General features: G+C 50.4%; 1 protein-coding gene across 6 annotated transcripts in view; it reads left to right on the top strand.

The window, feature by feature from the left end:
- Positions 1 to 16,671, top strand: part of SSUH2 (ssu-2 homolog) — a 109,618-nt gene that overhangs the window by 30,450 nt on the left and 62,497 nt on the right. For all 6 annotated transcript variants that reach the window (XR_004312252.1, XR_004312253.1, XR_004312254.1 and 3 more), the window contains one exon: positions 157 to 265. The gene's annotated coding sequence lies outside the window, so the exon portion shown is untranslated. The remainder of the gene's footprint in view (positions 1 to 156; positions 266 to 16,671) is intronic.

Below are 16,671 nucleotides of genomic sequence, written 5' to 3'. Positions count from 1 at the left end.
CTTTGGAGCCCATGTGTTCTCTCAGGGCTCTCGCAGAAGGTCATGATCCGGCCCCCGGGATTTCATTGCCTTCTGATCCCTCATTCTTAAAGCATTTTCGTCCTGTGTGTTTATCAAGTGTGTTAACCAATTGATCATTTCTGTTTGACTTTTCAGTAGCCTCCTGGGGTCACAGATCACCTCACAGAGCCTCAGTTTCCACATTTGTAAAACGGGAATGGTCATGCTTCCCTCAGCTGGGCTGTGTGAGTCTCAATGTGATAAGGTGAGTACAGGCTGTGTCATCTCCGGGGCTTCATTGGGAACCCGCCGGGTGGAGGCTGGAGGCTGCCCTGGTGGAGGGCAGTGTGGGGTACGGGGCTGTCATCTTGTGAGGGCAGGTAGGTCAGTCACCCGCTGCTGCTCATCTTCGCCCCTTCTCTGGGTGCCAGGCAGTCCTGCAGTCTGATCCTTGACCTCCCTGGTGGTGTCCTGGGTTCCTGCAAGGGATCGGAAGGAGAGATGCTCGACTTCTCACTCGTGTCTTTCGAATGGCCCCAGACACCTGGTAGAAATCCAAGCATCTCACCTTAGGGCCTCGTGGCCAAACAGTCCTCGTAATTCCGTGCAGGAGACCCAGCCCAGCATTTGGACCTGGTTGTTACCAGAACCCCGAGCATCTCTTCCTCACTCAGTCGTGTTACAAAGCTCTGTGGATTCGTCTGGTCTGGCTTTGGGAGGGGCTGCGTGCGACTCCTCCCACTTCTGGTTTCTCTTTTTCACTGACTGTAACTGGTAATAACAATGGCCAATATTAAGACATTATGGACTACTGTGTGTCGTTCTAACCGTTTTACAAGCGCTAGGCCCTAGATCTTCTCCACAAGCTTAGGAAGGAGGGACTTCTTTTAAATGCACACTTTATAGGTGAGCAGATTGAGCGTTTAAATCACTTGCCCAGGGTCACACGGCTGGGCGGTGTGGAGCCAGGCTTTCAGTCCCGGTGCACGGGCAGCGTGTGGGTCTAGATGGTGCTTCTGTGCGTTGTGAGAAGGGGCACGCGCCCGGGACTCCCGGGAATGCGCATGCGGCCCGGGGCGGCTGGGGCAGCTGCAGAGGGGAAGGGAGCTGTTCTTCCGGGGTAGACGTTTGGGGCCCAACGTTCTCAAGTTGGGTTAGTTCCAGGTCACCCCTTCAGCCTCACAGGAGAACAGAAACAGCTTCATTTCTGGAATGCAAGTAAGGGTCCTGTCCGTGGCCTCCTGCTGCTGGTGTCATTGTCCTGGGTGTGGGACTAACGGAGCCCTGTGTGATCCATCTCCTGCCAGTCATTCTCAGGACCTGAAATAAAACTTGTGTATTGGGCCATCTGTGATGTGTGTAGCACACATGCTTCCAACACACGTGTGATAACCTGTGGAACCAGCCCTGCCTTTGCATCAGTCCGCGCCGTGCTCTCCTCGGCCCTGTGCCACTGGCTCATCGCTCCCTGTGAACTGTCTGCAGGATGGGGTGTTATCAGTACCTACTCCTCCTAGAGCCGTTGGGGGGACAAGAGGCAGGAAGTGCCTGGAAAGCCCTTAGAGCAGGGCCTCGTGCATAGTAAGCGCTTGGGAACGATGACTGTTACCAACCCAGCGCCTGCGGTGATTGTTATTATTACTGTCACAGCTCTCTGGGAGAATCCGTGTGGGACTTAGATGCGATGTGCTTGGCACAGAGCAAATGCTCCTTAAAGGGCAGTTACTGTTATTGTTTTGTGACTATGTTTTACTGAGTTCTTTGGCCTTCATGCAGTCTCCTCTCTAGATTGGAAGGAAAGCTGAATTCCTTTTCTCTTTTGAAAGATGTTGAAACAGAGGCACAAACCCCCAAGATGTCTTGTTCCAGGTTTCCTAAAGAGTAAAGGTCAAAGTCGTGGCTGAAATTCAGAGTATTTGGATTGGAAATCCTCTTTCCTCCTAACCACCATGAATTCCTAGTTTGGGATAAGACACCGAAGGCTCCTTTAAGCAAGCTGCCCTCCTATTAGGCAGAAAACAGCTTTTTGAATCACGTCAGCTACCAACTGCCTATTTGCAAAACACTTTCCATCTACCATGTCAGTCTGATGCACTTTATAGTCCTTTGAGGCCCATTCATTTTAAGACCCATTTCAAAGACAAGAAAACTGAGGTTCACGGAGGCTGAGCTTCCTGCCTAAAGTCATGTGGCAGGTTGGAGGGAGCCAGGGTCTTCTGGTTTCTAGTTCTTTTATGCAAAATTGAAGAGAGCGCCTTTAAGACCAGAGGAGGCTGTGTGTTCCAGGAAGCTCCTGCCTCCGTAGAAGTTCTCTCCTGTCTTTGCCTCCCTGGCCACCCTGGCAGTTCTGATGACCCGTGAGGTCACTGCCTCTGATTCTGACTCTGTCCCTCTTGTAACTGATCACTCCGGGTGAGCTGACCATGTCCCAGAGCCCAGTCCCACCTCACTGCTCACCTCACAGACCCGTTCGTACATCCCCAGCCTCCTCTCCGAGCACCAGACCACCCCCCTCCGCCATCCCTGGGTCCAGCCTCCATGCTCTCGTCCCAGAGCCACCAGATTGCTGTCACCTGTCCACTGTGTGGCTGAGCTAGGACTCCTACCCATCGTGTCCTGCTGCCTCTTGACCAAGGCAGGACACCCAGAGGGGAAACAGGCAGGTGTGCAGAGGTGCAGAGGACGGATGTTGCTGACATCACCCACAAATAGTGATGCAGATACTGCAGAAAGAAAGCAGGTGTACCTGTGGGCCTGGACACTTGGTTGCGAGAACCAGAAGCCCAGCTCACCAGGGCTGGAGAGCTTTGTTGACACGCGGAACTGGAAGGCTGGTTCTGGCCTGGGGCCTGGGTGTATCTGAAGTTCAAACAATGCCATCAGGACCCATCTCTCTCCACCTCTTGGCCTGTTTCTGTCAAGCTGCCCACCTTAATCCCAAGCTTATGCTGACTCTCTTAGCAACTCCTGCAGCCGCGAGCACATGGCTTTCCTAGTTGCTCCAGGAACTTTTCTAGAACTAAGACTCACTGGGCCCAATGGCCTGGCTTGGGCCAACCCAGAGCCAATCCCTATGTCCCAGGTGATGAAATGAGCTGATTGGTAAGGCCCAGATTCAAGGGATGGGACCTGCCCCGTGAAAACCTCCTGGATCCAGAGGTGGGGAAGGCTGGTTCCCTTAGGAAGATCTGGGTGCCGTTCCCAGACCAGGGGGCATCTACTCAGCAAAACAGCCAACAAGCAGGGCAGAGTCTGTGCCCACTCTGGACACGGGGCATCCCCAGCCACCCTCTTTCATCCTGAGACACTTAGCTTGCACCTGTTCAATGTCACAGGTGAACTTGATAGAGACCCAGATGGGGAGTTGTCCTCCGGGGAGGCAGGGGCTGGGCTGGAGACTCCCTGTCTACACCGGCCTGAGTTCGGGGCAGGGAAGTTAGACTCCCAACATTCCCTCCTTCCTGTGGCAAACTGTGGTCCCTGATGTTTGCCCTGCCTCAAAGGGGGAGATTTCTCAAGAGGACAGAAGGCCAGTAGGCCAGTTGCTTCTAAGGGATACACACCGTCTGCAGGTGGGACGATTGCAGCCTCGTCACTTAGAGAGAATGAGGACCAGCCAGAGCCTATGTGGTCTGGCCCTGGGCAGCGATGGCTGGGTGCGGGCAGGTGGCTTTGGGGCTGTGGCTGTTGGTGGGCTCGAGGGAATCTAGACCCTTGCAGGAGAACAGACCAGATCCGATGATGCAAATGTGGAACTCCTCGTGGCTCGAAGCATCTGCTTCTTTTCCCCATTCCTCCAGCTTGGCTCAGAGAGGGTTTTCTCCAAGAACGATCCACTCAGCAGCCGCCCTGAGCAGCCTCAGAGCAGCCTCCTTAGCGTTGCCCTGGAGCGGGTGGCTGGAGCTGCAGGGAATCACCTGTGAAGGGGTGGGGTTTGTATTGACCGACGCATGTTTGTCCAGATCACTTAAGGGGAATTATTTTTTGCAGTGCTCCCCAAAGAGGACTTTGCAGCTAATAGTGAGTCAGGGCTGCGCAGTGCGACTGAGAAAAACGTGAAATGAAGGGAGAAGCCGATTTGCCAGGGTGCCTCTCTGGGAGAGGACCGTCAGAAAGATGTGCTGTGAGGACCCTGGAGCAGAGGGCAGGATGCTCTCTCAATGGCCCTGCATAATTAAGGAGGGAGAAGTTTGCAGTTGGGGATTGAAGTTGGTGGAAGGAGTGACTGGTTTTAAAAGCTGACCGCCAGGCAGAGGAAGGGCAGGAGAGATGGGCTGCTTCTCACTGCTGAGAAAGGCCGGAGGAACGTGGACGTGTCGAGTGGGGAACTTTTCAAGGGAGGTTCAGGGTGCTGGGCGATGTGGGCTTTCCCTTTGAACATCCATGTTGCCGGTAGAAATTATGAAGAGATCCCCCAAGGCTGGGTGGGCGGCATCTCTTTTCTTTGCTCCCCTCACCCTGGGAGGTCATCCTGCATGGGCTCCCTTGCCCTCTGGCGTCCTTTGGGTTTGGCCAGTGGGGAGCTCCCAGTTACGTCTGGTCAGGGCATCAGAGGGTGGGAGGAGAGAGACGGGGGGGATATCTGTCCGCCTACTTCTGCATCACCTCCGGTGGGCTGTTGCTAGCTGCAGGGAAGCCCAGGATCCCTTGTGGCGACTGTGCGCCCTGCCCACATCTTTGTAACATTTCCCTCTGTTCAACATTCCCTAAATGATCCGAATTTGAGCGTGCTGTCTCTTTCCTGCCTGAACTCTGACCTGCCCACGTTGGGTGAGTGCATTTCTCACAAAGTCTGTAAAGGGATGGATTCTGCTTCGTGAACAAGAGGCTGAAGCACAGACAAGGAAAGAGCTAACTTCGGTTCCAGCAGACACATCCTGGAGCTCTCCAGGAGTCTCCTGGCAGCCTGGCTGCCCCTGTGGCTATGGTCACTTGGAGATTGAAAACTGGAGCCTCAAAATATCAGGGTGGCCCCAGGAGGTCACCTAGGCTGGGGCCCCTTGGGTCATCATGGAGTGGTCCTCCTTCCATGGGAGGCTGGGAACAGCCAGGATCGTAAGACGCAGGGGGTGGGGAATTGAGATTTGCGGGGTGTGGTCATTTCATTGACGTGGAAACTGGCTGTAAGGGGTTCAAGGGTACATGTCAAGTTGATGGCAGCGTCGAAACAGAGCTGGAGATTAGTGAAAACAAGCCCTGGCCCACGATCGGATCTGGTCGACCAGAGCAGATGTCAGATGTAGATAAGATGGCGGAGGGGATGGAGCCGGAGCCCTCACAGGGCACGCCGGGGCTGAGACAGGGAGGGTGCTCCCCCGTTTTTCTGATGATAAAAGCAATTCAGGTCATGACAGGACATTAAAAAACCAGGATCTTACCACTTGGGCATAACTTGGTCGCTGTCTTAGTGTATTTCCTTCCAGGCATTTTCTTTCTCTCTAGTAGTCACTCTGGTCTTACACCTTTGCCTTCCACTTCTTTCTCTTAGCATTATGAGTAAACACTACAGATAAACATAATTTTTAAAATTGTTTATAAATGTCACATTGATTGCCCTGATTTGTTTATAGAACTACTCCTATAAGGGGGGGGCGTTTCATTTTTTTCTTTTTCTTTTCTAATTTTATTTTTCACTCTCGTAGTTAAAGATACACATACATATTAATATCCATATAGACACATATATAATGTGTATTGTTCAGTGTATACACATATGTGTGCCTGTCCTTTGATGCCGTAATTCCACTTTTAAAATTCTGAATGAAGGAAATAATCAGAGATGAGCACCAAAATGTGACTGCAGAGTTTGTGCAAAACATTATGTGTTATCTTTTTAAGAGTCCTGTTGTAGACTGGTGCATCGCCCTCCAGAGAAATTGTATGAGCCCCATTTCTCCTGCCAGTCACCTAGGAGAGTGCAAATCTTAGTACGGCCCCGCCCCCAGGTTCTGGCCCCGCCCCCAGCTCTTGGCCCCACCCAGGTTCCACCACCACTGGTCTGGTCTTGAAGGTGAGCCCAGTGCCTGTCGAGAGCACGTGCGGTGGGTGAGAGCTGGTTCTGGTTCCAAGAGTAATCCGTATCCATTTTCTACTTTCCAGATGTTTCTCCTCTCTGGGGCCAATTCCATGGCTCCCTGGAAAGTGATACGATGACCTTGGGCTTGAGCCCAAAGAACACAAGAGGTTTTTGGCAGGTTGAGGGTGGGTTGGTGCCAATCCACTTAGAACAAAAAACACCGCATATTGGGCTCACATGGAGAAACGTGTCTGTGTCTGCCTCCCATGGACTCAGGGGGCCTCACAGCCGCCTCCAGGAGACCACCTGGGCAGCCGATCCCCGTGGAAGAGAAGCAGCTGGAGGTGCTGTAGAAAGGGTTTAGGCTGGGAGCTAATGGAGGAGTAGGCACGCACTGGGTGTGGAATGGGCTCTGAGACCACTGGTGCAAAAGCCACGGTCATGTAAGAAGCAGACACTTAGTGTCTCTGAGTCTCGGCTTCCTCCTCTGTGTGGGTTGGTGCTGGGAAGCTTTCTAGGGCCCTTTCCCATGAGTGCACACACACCCCAAATATATGTTCTGTTGTATAATCCACTTGCTAGATGGTAGCTGGATCCCAACTCATTCGTCTTTAATCTTTCAACCTCCTCCTGCTCCCCTGGTGCCATAAATGCACGTAGTGGATTATTAGTAGCAGCTCTTGAAACCCAGGGTTGCCTTTCCGCTGAACAAAGCCCTCTTCCTGTTACTGCCCCCGTGGTCACATCATTTCTGGTGGCTGAGTAGAATTCATTTTAATATTAACTCAAAAAATCTGATTAAGAGAGTTGATTGGCAGAGCTTGTGTTTGTATTTATCCAGTGTTTATGCAATTACTCTCCATCACTTTCCCCTCTGAGCCCAAAGTTGCTGGATGTGACCATTTTGCAGATGTGGAAACTGAGGCTGAGAGAGAGGACATGTCTAGCCCAAGAATACCCACCCAGTGACTGGGGGAGCCAGGAGTGAAGTGTAAATCTCCCAGTTCCAGGCTGGCGCTTTGCTTATTTTATGATGGTTTTATGTGAATCCTTCCAACTCAGAAACAGTTGGAAGTAGTGAAGAGGGGGTTATGTGTGGCCCGGAGCCTCATCCTAGGGGCTTTGGAACCAATTCCAACTCTGATTCAAAGCCACATGTGTTCACCAAGCAGCCTTCCCCATTCATTTATTTATTCCCTCATTCACTTATCCCTTCAGCAAACTTGTGGTAAGTACTTATTATATCTTGGGCTCTATGCTTAGCTTAAGTGAGCTACCTAGATTCCCTGCCCTGGCCTTTTGCCCTTTCTCAGAATTGGTTCTACTGCTTTTTATCAATGAGCCCTAATACATGTAAGGAATTTATACCATCTAGCTGGTGAAGACACTTGGGAAGATTTTAGGCAGGAGTGTCTCTGGGGCAGATCGAGCTGGTGGCTGAACCATGGATGGTTGCTGTGGCGGGGTGAGGAGGGGAAGATAGGAGGCAGGAAGATTGGTTTCGTAATATTGATGGCCAGGAAGGAAATACTGAAGGCCTATGCTAGGTTACCGGTTGATTGCTTTAAAGGTGGGAAAGTGTAGTTTTTTAAGAGCTTGATCTCTGATGACAGACCTGGATTCGAATCCTGACTTCACCACTTGCTTGGTGTGTAAACACGGGCAAGCCACTAATCTTGCCACGTTTCATTATCTGTAAGAAAGGCTGGTTAAGATTGCCTCTGCTCGTGGGGTACTGAAGAAGTCCCTGAGATAATGTGCAAGCCAAGCACAGTGCCTGGCTCTCAGGAAGCACTCAGTAATTGCTGTCGTCCGTGGTTGATGATGCTGGTGGTGGTGATGGTGAGGTGATGACAGCAGTAACAGGGATGGAGATGCTAAGTGAGATTTGAGGGAAAAGTCAGAGATGCCTCCTGGATTTCTGGCCCAGGTGACTGAGCTCTCTCTTTTCAAGAAGAAAAAACCCACAGAATATATTCAGGTGGTTCTATGCTTTTGTAGAATTTGAGAAGTTGGATATTGGGTATCTTAACCCCACTGAGCCGAGATTGCCTTCCCTGTCCTCTCTGATATCTACACGGTGTCTTTTGGGTTGGGCGGTGCTGGGACAGCTGTAAGAAGGACCCATGCAAACCTCACGAGCTCCATGTTAAATCTGTCCCTGTTTCTTCACACTTCACAGAACACCTGAATTCTATTTACTTAACATTTCTTCTCATTGTCTTCCATTTGTACAAGGCAAGCCAGCATTATTTCCGTACATAGAAAGCTACAGAATTAAACAAGGTGAAAATCAAAGTTATTCAGCCTTAGCTAGTTAGTGTGGCCTGCAAGGACCCCAAACCTGAGGTTTGTCCTCTGTTTGTTAAAAAAGGAGATTAGCTATCATTAGAAGGATGTTAAAGACTTACTGGCACTGAAGTGAGACTTTCTCCTGGCAATAACCAGCATGATTTGGAGAGAATTGATGATGGAATGGGGTAAATCTCTCACTGAGTTATTTAACACTGGGTCCATGGACCACCCAGAGCCATTCCCGAACCGCCAATGAAATTCACCGCATGTTGTGGACAGACCTGTCCCAAAGTCAGGCTGTCCTGTCCCCACACCACATGGCTGCATGCTTCAGGACCTCTGGAAAATGACATTGACAGGTGGACGCAGGTAAAAATTAGCTCAGGATTAATCAGCTTGGCCTCTCATCCTGGCTTCCTCAAGTGGACAGAAGGGAGGCATCGTCACACAAGCCTTCTATTTAGAGAAGGCATCTGAGCAACTGCGTTTGGATGGGCCAGGCTCTGTGGAGAGGTTGCTGGAATTTCCAGAGCGGGCTTGCTGGTGACATCCTGGAGCCAGAGCACAACAGCCCAGCTCAAGAGACCACCATGAAGCAATTAAAGGGACAGGAACCCCCTCCCCCACCCCCCACATTTTCTAGGCGCTTCCCCAGAGGTACTCCCTTCCTATGAAGGAGGCTGAAACCAGCACACTGGTCTCCTGGCGAAGAGAAGTGAGGATGAACAACTCTTTGGCCTTGTCTTTAATGAGTGTATTTTCTCAGTCCCTGCCCAGCTCACAAGCAATTTGCTTAAATGACTTCCAGAAAGACTCGGAAGTGCCAGTGTATCCATGGACACCAAAATTGACCTTTGCAAAATATTTGCGTCCTTTAAAAATTCTCTTTCTAGGCTGTGACATTCACACCGATGCTCAAAATATTGGCAACATCTCCTTTTTAAAATCTTGAATTGTAGAAAATTTCCAACCTATACAAGAGTGGAGAGAATGATAATGTGCCCCTGGTACCCAGCACCTGTTTCAGCAGCTTTAACTCAGGGCCAGTCTCATTGCCTCTCTTACCACCTCCCGTGCTTCCATTAACCCCACTAGGTTATTTGGAAGGAAATCCTAGAGTTGTGTTATTTCATCCACAAATACTTCTGAATATACTAGAAACCATATGCAATTGCTGATAGACAAACACGTTTATGTAAAGTTGGTTTGCTTGAGTGAGGATTGGAACGTGGTCCACCCATTTTGGCAGCATCTTCATGTACCTTCTTTTCCTCCCCCCATGTCTCCATCCTTCTCATGTCCCCAGGAATATAGCCTTCCCACTCTGGGAATTCGTGAAGGAGGGAATTTTGTCTTTGGAACTCCCAAGCTCTTCTGAGGGTTGTCTGCTCTGTGGGGTTCCCACCCACCTACTTTAGGCACTCAGAGATGGTACATTTTCTACCTCTTTAGGAATTTTTATTCCTGAAAAATTCTGATTCCCTGAAAAAAAAAGGTTCCTGGATTGAGAGAGCCAGTGGATTGGATGGTAGAAGGGTCTCCTTTGTGCTTCTGGGCCTGATGGGGCTGACACTTCTGTTGAAGAATTAATTGAGGCTTTACCGCCACTCTGTGACCCTAGCCAAGTCACTTAACCTCTCTGGGCTCTCATTTTCTCAAATGCCACAAATGGGAAGGTTTGTTCAGTTGTTAATCCCTTCCTTTCCTGCTATTGGAGTCAAGTCGCTGTAGCTGAATGCCTTGCACGTCGTGAGCGCTCACTCATCTGCTGGGTGAGCCAATGAGACGCCCAAGACTTGCCAGTCCTGCCCACTCACAGTGTCTCCTGTTCTACTTCTGGTTGGTGGGGGTGGAGGGGGGAGCGGGCGTCTCCCATCCCTGACTTTGCTTGGCTGATTGAGGAGAAAACAGCTGCAGATGGAAGTGGAGGGAGAAGAAGTGGGCAGGGATGTTGGAGGCCTTCCCCAGTGTCCTTGACTGGACGTCCCCGTCTGGGGTGATGGCCTGAGTCCCAGCCCTCGGCTCTATTTCGGTCGCCGTTTGGCCTGTGTTGCCTGATAGAGGCCTGGGACCACAGGGACAAAAGGCCAAAATCTGCTACAAGAATGGTAATTTGAGGAACCTTGGCCCTCTGCCCCCGGGGCTTCGGTGTTCTCTGGGACCAGTCTATGATGATGTCATGGACTTAATTACTTTCTGGACTACATGGGGCCCTTGTCTCTGGGCTCCAGCCGGTGCGGGGCCCTAGGGAGCCTAATTTAGGAAAAGGAATCAGTGGGGTGGCAGCTGTTGAAAGTGCTTGGCTCCTGCCTTTAGCCAGAGAATTTAAGGAAAAGCCCCTTTGAGACTCTCAGCTCTAGAGATAGGCCTTCTCTCCCAAGGTCTCACGGGAAAAGGCTTGACTTGGAGATAAAAGGGCCCACAGAGGTCATCCTGGCTGACCAGTACCATCCCCAGCACCCCTAAGAGGTGGTCATTCTGGCTGTGCTTGATTACTTCCAATGATGGGGAGTTCATTCTCTCTGGAGACAACCCACAGTGCTAGGCACCTCCACTCTGGCTGCTGCACAGCCCAGTCTGCCTTGAAGCCACTTCCATTGCCCTGGTTTCACCTTGTGGAGCCACGCAGAGCCCACTGAAACCCCTCTTCCCTGCGACAGCCCTTCGGATGTTTGAAAGTCGCTCTCCTTCCCCGCTGAGCCGCTTCTCCAGGCTAAACTTAGCTCTTTCTGCTGTTGCTCATATGCCACGGCTTCAGCCTGCCCCACTGTCCTCGTCATTTTCCTCTCCGCTGTCCTTCTGACAGCAACGTGTGGGGCCCCGGAGGCACTGATCCGAGCAGACCAGAGCCGGGCATTCCCCTTTATTCAGACCCCTGCATGGCTACTGTCACAGCCCTGCTTGGCAGACACCCCACCCTTGACACAGCACAACCCCCCACGTCTTTCTCACACAGGCTGCTGTTAAGCTGCGCCGCCCCCTCTGGGATTTGGGCAGCTGCGTTTCCAGGCCCAAGCATGGGGCTCCCAAACATCTGTCCCCATTAAAGTTTTGTTTGTTGGATTCACGCTATTGCTCCAGGCCGTCTGGATATTTTTCGGTCCTCATTCTCTGATTCGACGTTGGCAGCCCCTTTCAGCTCGCACACCAGGGATCAGCTGCACTGCCTGTGCTCGCCTGGTCGCTGAGGAACACGACCTGTGGGACTCGGCATGTGTGTCCCTTTCAGGCTCTGGTGAAGCCGTCACTCCGCACCCTTTCGGGGGTCGTCATTCAGCACCTTGCAGGCCTGATGTCATGTAGCTCTCATTTCTCCACCCGCCCACATGGGGACTTGGGAAGTCAGGTTGTGATCCAGATTGCCTGTGTCTGCGCATAACGCCGCCCAGGTGATGCGTCGTGGTGTGAAAGCAGTGCCGGGTGAGCGTGCTGTTACTCACTGCCGATCCTGGAGGTCCTTGTCATCTCCAGGTTTCCCCGGAAGCCAGAGGGAGGCAAACCCAAGGCAGCAGCTGCCCGTGTGGGATCCAGGGGGCTGATCAGCAGATGCCGAGGTCACCAGGAAGGGCTGGGTCAGGGGTGACAGATACAGGGAGAGGGTAGCTTCCTACCTCCTTGGGTGCTCTCACCGTGGAGCCTTTCCCAGGGATTGGCCTCAGTGACTTTATAACCAGAGTGACTATAGGTCTTCCATTTCTCTGTTTTTTTCTTTGTCCCTCCCTCCTTTTCCACTTTCCTTGACTTCCTTTCCTTTTCCTCCTTTCTTTCAGTGCCTGTTCCCCACCCCCCCCACCCCACTCCAAGCACAGTCTATCTGTATACTCACCATTGCCCCAGGTGCCTCTGTCCTCCAGGCTGCAGTCCATTGGGTGAGGCACATGTCAATCACCAGCATCCATACCTTGGTGAGAGGCGGGCCCAAAGTGCACACAGGATGCTATGGGAATGAGGGGTTTCTGGGTAATCCCAATGCCTGAGATTCTGCCCCATGGTCTTCAGAAACCATTGAACTCTCCCTGGAATCATCACACTTTGGTGTCCAAATGACATCTTCCCAGACTGACTTCCACAGCTGAAGGAGAGTAAAATTCACCTGTTAGACTCTGGGCTTGTTTCTTGGTTTGGAAAATGTGTCCCTGTATTAGATGACCTTAAAGTCAGCTCAGGTCATTTTGGGATTCAGGATGCTGCTGAATTTGGGAGGAATGTGATAAACTAGAACCAGGATCACCTCTGGGCTGGGAGCCTGGGAGAACCAGGAACTCTCAGGGCTTTCTGGAAAGAGTACAGAATCTCACATCAGTCTTGGGTTTATATGGTGGTTCTTCCTCTCACTGTCTATGTGACCTTGAGTCTCTTACCCTCTCTGAGCATCAGTTTTCCATGTCTGTAAAATAGGGGTTGTACTTTGCAGTATTAACTGTGAGGATTAACTGAGTTAGTGCAATACCTGGTATATAGCAAGCATCGTATTTATAACTTCTCTGTTACGCTTCTAATAGCACTCTGAGCTCTTTAAAAAATAACCTGTGACTTCTAAAAGGGAAAAAAAAATGATAGAGAACATGAATAATGGAGATTCCATATGATACTTGAATTATGGTTTCAGAACCATTTCTAATTTGTGTTTCTCATGCAGGTAACTCTGTGTAAATTGCCTTTCTTTGCTGCTAGGTTTTGCTAGAAAGTCTTCTTAGAAGGGAAAGTACAGCTGCCTTTCAAAAGATTTCAGGCCTTGCCTTTATTTGGGGCAGCTCGGCCCTACAGAGCAGGGGTGTGGGAGCCTGTCCCAGTGACAATGTCGAGAGGGCCTGATCTGTGCCGTGAGTAGGGGGTGAAACCAGGCCCCCCCCCCCCCCCGGGCATCGAGCTGGAAGAGCTTTTGCGTGTCTAGGACCAGGGGACAGACCAGTGCCGTGGAGAGCCATGCAGGAGGGACTTGGGGCTTTGCCACTGACTTCTCCTGGGCTGCTGGCTGGGGTTTTGGGTGGAGGAGCATCAGAGTGGGGAAGATCCCTCCTGCTTCCTCTGACCCTTTCCTCCCCACCCTTATTTTCAAGGCCACGATCTGAGAGTTCCATGTTCTCCATCCCAGCACCATCCCTACATATCTCCTCACACGATTCGGCCCAGCCTGGTTGCCAGCTTGCTGCAGGTCAGGCGGACCCCTGCCTGAGGGTCCTTTCTCCCCTGGATTCATCTCCTTCCCCTCCCTCCTGGGTCCCAGCCCCGTGCCACTGCATTAGGATGTCCCAACTCTGAATTCCATGATTCGGTCAGCCCATGCCGTCCGCTCCCAGTCAAGTCAGCAGATTTTCTCCTATTTATAGGATGAGGTGGCCTGGCAGACCTGGCGCCCCCACCACTGGCCTGGCAGCCATAATAGACTTTTTTTCCTTTTCTCTTTGTTCTGTGTCCTCTAAAATTGTAAAGGTAATTATTATCCTGAGTAATACGCAAATATATTCTTACCAGAAAAGATTTTAAAAATAGAGAAATAGAGAAAACAGAGTGAAATATTTAGGTGACACTTCCTTCTACGCTGCCTGTTCTCAGTCTGGCAAATTTCCTTCCCGTCTTTCTTCTGTGCATTTATATACGTATCTGTGTAAGTACAAATGCAAGTATATGTGTGTATGAGTGAAGAGTTAAGCCTTGCCCAAAAGGAGGCCTGGTCTTTGCCCTGGGAGGGATCTCTATTTGCCTGGGGGCCTGGGTCAGCCAGATATTAACAGGGTGATTTAGGGTGGGGCTGGCCATGCTAGAAAGATCAACAAGTGATGAAGGATGGGGCTTTGGGTCATGCAGTGTCAGTTGATTTGCAGATTAGAACAGCCATGGGGCAATCAATCAATCAGTCAAGCCTGTGTAATGGCACCCCATTAAACAGTCTAAAGTCTAAGGCTTGAGTGACCTTCCCTTGTTGGTGACACTTTGTGCATATTGTCCCATGTCAATATCAAGAGAGTAACCCGTCCATGACCCCGTGGGAAGAGGGCTGTGGAAGCTCCACGTTTGGCACTTCTTGTGGACTCTGCCCCATGCACTTCTTCTCTTGGCTGATTTCAGTCCTCCTCTTTTCCCTGTAATAAACCACAACTGTGAGTCTAGGAGCTTTCATGCCTCCTGTGGGTTCTTCTAGCAAATTATTAAACCTGAGGTTTTCGGGAACCGCCTTGAATTTGCAGTTGGTGTCAGAAGTGAAGGTGGTCCTGGGACAGTGCCCTCTAACTTTGTAGTTGGCTTAAACTCATCACAGTCTGTGAATTTACATGCATGGGTGTGTATTTAAAATTACATAATTGGGAATTCTAGTCATGGTTCTGGGACTTGAATTATTTCATCTTTCATATGCTTGAAGACCTGTGTAAGGCTTCTGTGCCTTACTTCCTTCACGGGTAAAATGGGGTTAACAGGAGCACCTGCGTCCAGAGGGTTGCTACGAGGGGGTCAATGAGTGAGCATCTGTAAAGCTCTTAGGACAATGCCTGCCTCGGAGTTATGGCCCTATAGGTGGTGATGACGATGATGGTGACAGTGATTTCCACATCAGATCGTTGAAGTCTAGCTTATTGTTTTGAATAGCAGATTAAAGGATCTCATTTCTCTTGTCCCCTCTGGGCCCCCCACAGAGAGAGCAGTAGGTCGGGGTCTGGAGAGCTTGTTGGGAGAGCACTCTTGCTGCACTGCAAGGTCGGGTGAATTAGCCAGCTGGTTTAGAACAGGTGTTTGTCGAGCACCAGTTATCCATGGAGCAGACATTAATTTGCCACACACTGTGTACAGACGCCCATTCTTTGTGAGATGACGAGAACAAGTGTGTCAGGAGAAGAAAAGGAGGAGAGAATGAACATCCATCAGAACATCTCCTAAGTGTCCTGCACTGTTCCCCTGTGATTTCATTTTATCCCTACACCCCTTGGAGGAAAATGTTATGACCCCTGTTACCAGCAGAGCGTCTCAGATAAAGAAATGTGCTTATGTTGACACAGCCAGAATATGGCAGGGATAGAATTGAAACCCAGGTCTGTCTCTTTTCAAAGCCTGTTCACATTGAGCTGTGTTCACTACTGGACAAGACTTGGACCTTGTCCTGAGAGAACTCATTGTTTCTTTGAAGGAGGGACGGTAGAGGCGGGAGTCATAAGATGGTTAAAGAATGCTCAAACTTGGAGAAGCACATCCACTTTTGTAAAGTTGCTTCATCACTCATCATGTCATTGGCCTTTTTAGAACAACTCTGATGTAGGCAAGCATTATTATTCCCATTTACAGTTGGGAGGCTGAGGCCCAAAGGACTGAACGCCTTGCAGCTGAAACATTTAACAAGAAGTCTCAGCTGAGTCTTCATGCTGTGTCACGTGGGTATAATAATATTGGGAGTGACCATCTCTGTGACCAGAAGAGTCACGCTCCTGAGGGCAGAGGGCTCTTCTTCTGCTCCAGGACCTCTCCACCGGTCCCTGGAAGGTGGTCTTCCCCTCCTCTGACTCCCACCCCCTTTTTATTTCTGGTCCAGCTGCTCAAGCCCTCAGGATCCTGAAAGCTGGTTCCTTAGGGCTCTTGGTAATGGAGCATTTCAAAATTTAACCTAAATTAAAAATAAAAGCCTTAATCAGTTTCCTTTGCAGCTTTATCTGCAAACAAATAAATGGCTGCCTCTGGAGGGTTTTCTTCATCTTTCCAGGCGTGATTCATTGTCAGATATATGCATCCTCCAAGATACAGTAGAAAACTAATGAGAATTTAATCTCTGCCCAACAGAAGAGTAAAAACCCAAGATGAATGCAGGGATGGCCACAGGGCAGGCAGTGAGTGACTTAGAATGCTTTTCTTTATGGCCTGAGCATGGGCGTGGAAAGAATTGAACTCTCCCCCAAATAAGGTCGTGAATGAAATTGGCGCTTGTTCTTCTATGCAAATTTCAGTTTATGAGACACCCCAAGGACTCTAGCTTCCCTGTGGAGAGGGCCTTGTAGGCAGGCGGGTACAGCTCCACATCCTTTGCAAAGATATCAACCTTTCCTCCATCTGACACAGCCACTACCAGCATGGAGGTGTCCCCACCCACCCTGGAACTCAGGATCTAATTTTCCTCTTTGAAATCACAGATGAGACTGGGACAGATATTGTGACCATCCTCTCAGGCTCTTGTTCTGAGGACCACAGGATTGCTGGGGTTTGAGGAATTATTCAGGAAACTTCCCCTGTGAGCAAAACAATTTGTTCATTCATCCAGCTTTTAAAAATTGGATACCTACTATTGTCCCATCCAAAGTGCTAGGAACTGGGGTCACAGCCAGGAACAGAACAGATGTGGACCTCTCGGGAAGCTTGAATGCTCCTTAATCATGATGAAG

The sequence above is a fragment of the Camelus ferus genome, chromosome 17, assembly GCF_009834535.1.
Source record: "Camelus ferus isolate YT-003-E chromosome 17, BCGSAC_Cfer_1.0, whole genome shotgun sequence".
NCBI lineage: Eukaryota > Metazoa > Chordata > Mammalia > Artiodactyla > Camelidae > Camelus > Camelus ferus.
This window is presented reverse-complemented; position numbering and strand designations above follow the sequence as displayed.